This window comes from Artemia sp. Qi Xiang Cuo, chromosome 7, assembly GCF_049724085.1.
Source record: "Artemia sp. Qi Xiang Cuo chromosome 7, ASM4972408v1, whole genome shotgun sequence".
Taxonomy (NCBI): Eukaryota; Metazoa; Arthropoda; class Branchiopoda; order Anostraca; family Artemiidae; genus Artemia; species Artemia sp. Qi Xiang Cuo.
This window is the reverse complement of record NC_142800.1, coordinates 57,195,069-57,205,161: the sequence shown is the minus strand read 5'-3', so window position 1 is coordinate 57,205,161 and position 10,093 is coordinate 57,195,069.

The following is a 10,093-nucleotide window of genomic DNA, read 5'->3' as shown; positions in this document are numbered from 1 at the left end:
AATAAAACTTCAATGTTTCAGATGTATTAACTGCCTGGATCCATTTATATTATATATGCTTCATGTCCCATGTCCAGCGTTGACATACCTTTTTTTTCTCTCTCTCTGGATACTCTTTTTATTTTCCCATGTAACTTAACGCCATCTAACTTAATTTGTCTGAAGTTAAGCCTCAATTGAATATTTTTAAATATGCCTATGCTTTTAAATAAGATTTCGGCTTGTGGGTAAATTTTAAGAAAAAAACTTGCAAACCTGAAAGAAATTTTAAATCTCGTGTTTACTACATAAGCACGGAGATACAGCACACAGTCATATACACAAAGTTTATAGTTTAAGCTCATAGTTTATATACATAACCAGATTGCATCAGGAGGAACATGCAGAGGTTCCAAGCAATTTTAATTTCATGAACATTTGAGTGAATCTTTTCCATAGATCCACCAAAAGAGTCTTTCAGCAATGCCTTTTAAGAATATTGTCTGACTGAATATTACCAAAGTTCTATGACGTTTTTGAATATTGCTTACTTTTATACATTTATATTTGAAAGTTCAGTAAAAAAGTAAGAAAATATTTGCCTACACTTGAGATAACATCATGTCCCAATTTACCCCATCATTATGTCCCAGTTATGGAGGATATTGTGATAACTGGGACAAAATGACTGACACTAGACTTTTGCCAGTTTTAAAAAAAGGAAGAGCACTAAAAATTGGGAAACATTTCTGAAGAAACTAGAACGTTCAGGCTATGGGTTGGCTTTTGAAGCATTTTTATAGCTTCATCAGGACTCAAGTAATTTCCAAAAGAAGATTTTTTGTCCCAGTTATGGGTGGTCTCCCTACTTGTATGGAATCTAGTAAAAATGCAAAATGTGGAGTTTGGTTAATGCTAATGAAATAAAATAGGATGAAAATATAATAGTTTAGAAACCAATTTGGGCTGTATATTTGCACATTAGGGGAGAGGGGGTAGAGCATAGCATAAATTAATACATAACCAAACCTAGGTACCTTTTATTGCTCCTTCAACCCCAAAAACCTAAAAATTAAATTGTTTCCACAAAGTAAACAACAACTCACTAGCTAGCAGAAACCCAGTTTTGAATAGCATCTTAGAAATTCTATATGCATTTCTCTTTATGTGCTTACCAGATTCTACACAAGTACCTGCAAAAGTATAAAATATTAAACCAGTTATCTTTTTCATCCGAAATCTATCATTGTATATGATAGTGCAAAAATTTCAGTAGAAACGATTAAAAAAATATACACACCTAACAATGGAAGAAAATATAATAGTCTGATTAATAAAACATTCTGCATATTATGCAGTAAGTATCTAGCTGTTTTAATGTTTTCTTTTACTATTTTACATTAGTTTATTTCTTGGACAATGAATGGGACTATTAAAGGCAGAAGGTCAATTTGTGAGCAGAACAATTAGTATATTTTGGAATTGCACAAATACAGATCAAGTGATGGGTTCATAAACGAGGCATAAAAGAGGAGGTTGACATTGTAACAAATGAAAACATAAGTTTGCAATACAAACCGTTTTAAGTAAAGCACAAATGACACTTAAGCCTTTAGAAGGAATAGGAGGCGACAGGGACGTAGTTCCAGCATTTTATTGGGGGTTGGGGACAAAAGGGGTCTACATGCGGAGAGTCAAGAGGCGTGAGTAGTTACCTTGTATAAGGTTTCGCGGTTACATGGAATTACACAAGCGTGAGGCATGAATATATGTGCAGTTTCACACCTACATACCTTACCAGGGTACAGTCACCTATTTAAGTATGTTCCCTACACAAGTAGGGATATTTGTTTAAGCACACAGTCATATGCACAAACAAAGAATATATTGAAAATGTTTTTTTTTTTAATTCTGGCATCGAGTTTTTTTTGCTATTTGTTCAACTTGTTTAAGCTATACACCCTTCAAAAAAAAACCTGATATATACATCCCTATCAACAGCGTAAAACAATAAATAAATAAAAAAAGAAAAGAGAGAGAAAAAAAAGCACTGCAAAACCTCTTCCAACGTAGTGCAACCCCTAAAATGAAAAAACAAGCCATAACTAATTATCACCCTTCTCTCACTACCACCCTCACACAACCACAATAAAAATAACCAAAATACAACTGAGAGACCCCTCAAGAGAAAATCGCTAAGAAATATTATACTCACCAAAACACAGAAATTTTAACCTACTCCTAAAACTAGCAATATTTTCATCAACTAATAATTCGTTTGGTAAACTATTATAAAACCCTGGTCCCACATAACAGATAGAGAAGAATGATATTCGAGTTGAAGCCTGGGGTCGTCTTATCTTGGATGATGTTCTGGTTGAGTATTCATAGACATTACATCTAGCCATGAACATTTGACCGAAACATTGTGGCAATAATCCACGCTCATACTTAAACAAAACAAAGCTGAATAAAATTTATAAACTCTGTGTAAAGGCAAAATATGTCGTTCAACATATCTCCTTCTCATAGATGCACCTTTTTTATGACCACAAAGCCCTCTCATAGCCAAGCTCTGCATCGCAAGAAGTGAAAGTAGATGTGTCGGGAAAGTACTCGACCAAACGACATTACAGTACAAAAGGTACGGGTGATCAGTAGAAAAATACAAAGAGCTTATTATATCATAGGGGAAAAATTTCTTCAGCTTTCTCATAATCCCAATATTCCTTGCAATCTTACTACTTAACAACTCTATATGGGGTTTATAACATAAACACTCATCTATCAGGACAAAAAGGTACTTCACAGTCTTTAGTCGCTAGATTGAAGTATCAACAAATCTAAGCTCTTTAATCCATGGATAGTTATTGGGGTTTCTTCCGTAAACTAAAAACTATAATTTATTGTTATTTAACCTCAGTTTGTTACCTCTAGGCCATTTCCCAAATTGGTTTATACCCGTAATTAGCTTGTCAATGAGTTTTAGTTCCGTCTTCGCTGCCACTGTAAAATGTGCATCATCCGAAAATAGCGCAATAATTAACTTTATGTTTCACTAACGAGAAAATTAAGGTCAAACGACAAACCCCCCACAGCTTCACACAAATCATTAATGAAGATTAAAAGAGTGTAGGCCCAAGCAGAGACCCTTGTGGCACACCATATTCAATTTTTTTTGCACCCGATACGGCACCTCCAACACTCACATATAAAGAACGATTATGAAGGAAATATCTTAAAAGGTCCAAGAACACAACAAGAAATCCGCAATTATTAAGTTTAACAAGCAGAATTACATGATCAACCGAATCAGAGGCCTTCACAATATCGAGGAAAACTGAAGCCACTTTCCAACCAGCATCCAGGGCTTCATTTACGAACGTCACCAAAAACAGAACGGCCTGATTCGTCAACATTCCTCTTCGGAATCCAAACTGGGTTGGACTTAAAATTCTCCGCGAATCTAGAAACTCAACCATTCTAGCATTTATCATCTTTTCAAACACTCTACTTAACAATGGGAGAAGAGACATAGGTGTATAATCATGGAAAGAATTCTTACCACCACCTTTAAATAACGGAATAACTTTAGCCGACTTAAAGCAATCTGGAAAAATACCCCATTTCAAACACTGATCAAATAGGTACACCAAATGCTCTGATACAACCGGAAATACATGCTTCAAAACTTTCAGGGAAAAATGATCACTACCTGCACTATTACTATTCATGCTCCAAACTACATTTCGGAGCTCCTCAATATTAATCGGATGCAAAAAAGCAGAAAAATCACAAGCCATAGGTAAAAACTGAACAAATAAACTCTTCTACAGAAGAGGAGGATCCTGTACCTGCCATATTTTTTCCAATATTTGCAATATGGTTACATATCTGATCAGGTACTTCCTCCGGCGAAGAGGTACAAACTTTGGCGACATAACTCTGGATTAGGCGGATTACCGAGTTGATTGGTTTCCAGGTCTTCGCAGGATTTCATTCCAACTTTTTAGATTCTTCTCTAAAATATTCTATTATAACTTTTTGAAGTAGCTTATTCAACTCGTTATTATATTTTCTATACCTCTCTTCGGCATATGGTGGTGTATTAGAATACTTTAATAACCACCTTCTTTTCATTATCGCAGCCATTAGTACTATAGAAATCCAAAGTTTAACTGGTGTCTCGGTTTGAACTGACACACATGACTTCAATATTTCATTCACTTTACCATACCATAAACAAAAGCTCATATTTACATCAAGTTCACTATCTTCAAAAAACAGAAACTTGCATTTTTCTAATTCATTTTTAAACTGAACCAAAACATCTCCATCAATTTTCAATTGATCATTATATGTTTTTTAATTCTTACTCTTCGGTTCGCAAAAATTATTCACAAACAGCAAAACACCAAAGTGATCAGAAACATCATTAATCACAACCGAAACTGAATCATACTTAATATCACAAAAAATATTATCAAGAAGGGACTCAGAGTTAGCAGTTACCCGAGTACAAATATTCACCACAGGAAACACACCATAACAAAAAATCACATTCAAAAATTCACAAATCTTATGATTAGCACTCACTCTATTTAGGTCCAGATTAAAATCACCACACCCGAAAGAAGTTTTATTATCATCAGCAAGCTCATCCAGTTACTTTTCTTGGAGCTCCGAGAATTCCTCAGTAGAACCTGACGGTGGGCGGTACACTACAACCACAAAAAGTTTCTGTCCCTTATTTACACAATTCTAATACCACACTTTCAAATACCATTTCCTTATTTACACGCTTTGCATTCCTCATCTTAATATCGAGACTATTCCTAACATAAACTGCCAGTCCACCATGTTGTCTTTTTTCTCTATTCTGAAAATGAAGTCGATACCCACCTATATGTAATAAACTTGTCGTATGATCTCTCAACCATGTTTCTGTCAGAGCAATCACATCTAATTTCGAAAACAGACACAATTCCTTTCAATAATCCAATGAGCTATCTAGACCTTGACAATTCTACGACAACAAATTCAGTTCACTGGGTCCTGACAACACATCATTAATTTCAATAGGGCATTTATAATATGTTTTAGGGGGTATGTCACAAAAATCTTGATCTAGATCCCTATGGAGAATACCACATTGTAAATCCTGAAAATATAGCAAATCTCTCTCAAGTCATCTCAATTTTTGCAAATCAACATCTAGAGTAATAACCATTCATCGAAGGGGTAGCGAGAGAACGGCGAAACAAAACTACTATTTTACCAATTACTTTTCCTGGTTCACACCAACTTGATGACAGGCCGGCCGTAAAAAGAAAATAAACCTGAAAAAAGAAAAAAGATTAAAAAAACAGATTACAGAAAAATGGAACAGAAAACTAAAAGAAAAAGAAAAACAAATTAACACACAACAAAATTCCGCCACAATAATAAGCGCATCCATTCAACAACATAGGAGCCTACTACCACATACTCTTATTTATCGTTGAAACTAAAATAAAAAAATCTTTACTCTCAAATAAACGAACAAAAAAACAACAAAAACATTTTTTCTTTTCATAAGCTAAACTTTAATAATTTTTCTAACAGCCAAACATATACAAAACCAAAAAAAAACATAAAACAAAATTTCAAATCAAGAATTCCTTAGGGCTCCCGGGAGCTACAGAGGAGAGAAGTCCATACGCTAATTCATCAATCGGCTCATTGCAAGTAAACTTTACTTTTCAACCACCCGGTCGTTCAAACAGGAGATACGGTGGCACTGTTTTAGATACCCATGACGTAATACCCATGGAACAAAAAAACGATTTTTTTTAATACATTATTTTAAATCTCTCCCTCACCGAAAGAGAGGCATCATCGCTCACATAAATATTTTGCTGGTTTCGCATCATTTTTCCCTTAAGCTTTTTTCCATTATTGAGTATTTCGATCTTATTCGCACGGCTGCTTACATTAACCTTGAAATATTTCTTGTCCTTTATAATCTCAATAACCCAAAACTGTGGTATCACTGGTAAAGCCAAACCGTCTGTACATAACTCAGTAGACATTCCTTTAGCCTGATCCTCGTCTTCGCAAACTGAGTTCCAAACTATCACATTATTTTCTGTCGGCTGATACTCTGTAGCCATAATCCTACCAGACATATGCAAAGTCTTTTCTTTTTAGTAAAAACGGAAGTCTTTTCACTTCCGTTTGCAGGTTAACCACTTGAGTTTTCAACATAGAAACTTCATTTCCCACAGCAGTCATATGTGAACTCGACCCCGAAAGTTTCTGTCCGTAAAGCCATTTCCTCCGATTCTATTGGTTGTATTTTATTTTCTAGTGTAGTAAATCGCTGATCGATCGATTGGACAGAGCCAGGAGTATCTCGCAAAATATCCATCATTTTCGAAAAATCCTCTGACAAGGTCGGTAATGAAGCCAGAGTTTTTGCTGACTCCAGATTAATTTCAGACGTATTGGGGGTGATTGTCGTCATATTCTCACTTAATAAATCCTCATCCTGACGACTCCTCTCATTCTTTTTCCTAACCATTTTGATGTTAGAAATAATAACAGAACTGTATAAGTAAAACTGTCTTACCGGAAAAAGCACCAAATCTTTACCCTCGTTGGTGTAAGCGTGCGGTAATCTTAGCCGATAGGCACGGCAAACACCTTAATCCGCCTTCAATTGAATTCAAGATCCAAACATTCCTTCTGCACATCAACTGGTGACAGCAACTATTCCTTCAGACAGTAATGTATATCCTCAATAAACCTCTGTTATTTTGCAAACATTTTCCTCCGATCACAGCCCACAGAGTTTAGAATTAATCAAACTATATTCATTTCGTGACGTCACTCACAGAACTGGGTATTATATTTTTTATCATGCTTAGGTATATTTAATTAGGATCAACCTAACTTCACTTCTTGAGTGATAGTGGATATCAAACAGTTCGTGGTAGCGAACTGTAATTAAGGTGCGACGCGGCTCAATGGTAACCAAAACTCTAGAAAACGGGATTTTGATACCAATAGATACATCAAAAGAATCAGACTTTAATACTGATTTCAAATATATGCTTTATTAAGTTTAGTCCTAACCATCAAAAGTGGAGGGGGTGTCGGGGGTTATGTGATAGGATCTTTCCATGAAGGAAGTTTTCATGAGGGAAGGGACACTGATATGGAGGGGGCGTCAGATATCCCAGCATTATTTAAAGGAAAGATCAGAAATCAAACATAAAAAAAAGAAGTTTTTCAACTGAAAGTAAGAAGCAACATCAAAACTTAAAACTAAATGTAAAGCATAGCCAAAACAAGCCAAAAGCAAACAAAGAAGCCAATTCCAAAACTAAAAACTATGTTTCTATCCTTTGTTTTCTCTGAACTTAGCTAGGAGATATGGATTGTTAAATTTGATCTCTGAAACAAAGAACAGTTTTCTTTCAAAATCTACAAGCCATTCCAAACTCGAATCATTATTAACTAAACATAAAAAAACTCGATGCCAGAAATTAAAAAAAAAACACTTTCAATATATCCTATGTTTGTGCATATGACTGTGTGTATCTCACTGCTCATGTAGTAAACATAATATTTAAAATTACTTTCAGGTTTGCAAGTTTTTTCTTAAAATTTACCAACTAGCCGAAATCTTATCTAAAAGCATTGGCATATCTAAAAATATTCAATTGAGGCTTAACTTCAGGCAAATTAAGTTTAGATGGTGTTAAGTTACATGGGAAAATCAAAAAAATAACCGGAGAGAGAGAGAGAGAAAAAAAGGTATGTCAACGCTGGACATGGGAAATAAAGCATATATAATATAAGTGGATCCAGGCAGTTATTAACATATGAAACATTGAAGTTTTATTCCCAAGTAAAAAAAGATATTTGGATTTGAATATTATTTTAAACTAGGATTACCCTGGGAGACATTGAGAACTTCGTTTCGGATCAGAGCGAATTGCCTGTCACTAAAAAATAGAAAAAGATTATTTGAAAGAAAAAAAGTGGCCACGGATGGACATGCAGATTACTCTTGCCCCAGATGTAACCTAGTTATTGAGGATGTGGCCCATATTTTCACCGAGTGCCAGCCACTTTCTCTATTCAGGGTAAAGTTTTTTGAGAGTGGTAACTTGAAGTTCGTGGGGATCCTGAACACGACTGTTAAAAGGACAATCAGGCACTTGTGTAAATATGTAAATTAAGCGTTGACATCAATGAGTGAAACTTGATATTTATGCTATTTTTCTTGTGAAGTGTATTTAAGAATACTGTGCTGTATAGCCTGTTTTTCAGCTTATAATAAATTATTATTATTATTATATAACATTTATTAGCTCGAAGAACCAACCATTTTCGAAACGTATTTCTTTTATTGTGGGCAGTGCAATACCGCTGCCTAAGTAAAGAACGATGTTGACAGAATGTATTATTTATTTATTTTAAGTTTTTTTTTTCTTTTAGACCAGGGCAATTAGTATCGAAGAAGTAATCGTAGAAAATCTGAAAAGGGCTCATTTGCTTGAAAATTGGAAGTGTTTGTGCCATTTTTAATAGCCGAAAGTGATTGAAAGGCAACTAACAACCCTTCCACGCCCACCATTTTCCCACACACATCCAATCAAGTTTTTGAGATAGTAAATTTTTTTGTCGTTTTTTAAAGTTTTTTAAATTTTGTCTTTGAGGTTTACCCCCCCCCCCTAGGATGCTCAGGGCGAGGATTGTAAGCTATGCCCTGGGGGCATATAAGGTTTTTTTAGAAAGTTTTGTGTAGAAACTTCAAAATGGGCTCATTCGATTGAAAATTGAAAGGGCTAATGCCCGTTTTAATAGTCGAAATTGATTGGAGAGCAACTAACCCCTCTCTCACCAATCTCACGCCCACCAATTCCCCAAACACATCCAATCGGCTATTTTGAAATATCTATTTTGTTCAACGTTGTTGCAAGTTTTGAAAATTCAGTCTTTGAGAATGACAATTCCCCCACAGTCCTCAGGGCAAGGGTTTTAAGTTACCCCCTGGGGGTATATAAGATATGTATAGAAAGCAGTGTCGTAGGAACGTCAAAAAGGGCTCATTCAATCAAAAACTGAAAGGGCTATGGGCCTTTTTAATAGTCGAAAGTTATTGGACGGCAACTAACCCCCCTCTCATGCCAATCATTTCCCCAAGTACATCCAATCAAAATTTTAAGACAGTCATTTTCTTCAACGTAGATAGAAGGTCCGGAAAATATGTCTTTGAGGATGACGCTCCCTCCAAAGTCTTCAGGGCAAGGGTTGTAAATTATGCCCTGGGGGAAGATCATATTTTTTATAGAAAGTTTTGTTGTAGAAGCTTCAAAAAGGACTCATTCAATTGGGAATTGACAGGGCTAGTGCCCTTATTAATAGTCAAAAGCAATAGGAGGGTGAATGGCCCCCATACCCATCATTTCCCTAAACACTTCCTATCAAGCTGTTTCAATTCGAAATTGAGAAAGCTATTGCCCTTTTTAATAATCGAAAGCAATCAGAGCAAGAATTGCCCCCTTCCCCAACACCCACCATTTCCCCAAATATTTCTGATCCACATTCTAATATGGCCATATACTTCAACGAAGTTTGAACTTCTGGAAATTCTTTGAGGAAATCAAATAATCTGCCGAGCATACAACTACCGAGCATACGAGCATAAATCAGTATCAATAAATAAATGAAACCCTAAGAAACAGAAATTAAAATACGTCAAATTCAACAACGCTGCCAAAATAAATCCTGTGTACGCGCCTGGTTGGACAAAAAAAAGATCCGAATTCCCCCGCATGTAGAAAAAATGCCAGTTCCCTTTCATCCTTAGGCTCAGTGCACATGTCCAAGCTATTTACAATACTTGTAACAATGCTAAATAGAAAACATGTTCGTTTGACGACAGGAATCAACGAAACTAGTATCTTTGTAGCCCAGAATGTATAAAGGGCCCCCTCCGATAGTCATAGATTTTTTGGAATTCTATGCACTTCTTATTCAGATTATCCAGTACGAGACCCACCGTTTTTTTTTTTGCAATTTAACCCCCACTAAAAAAAATCATGTGTGCCTGTATTCATCG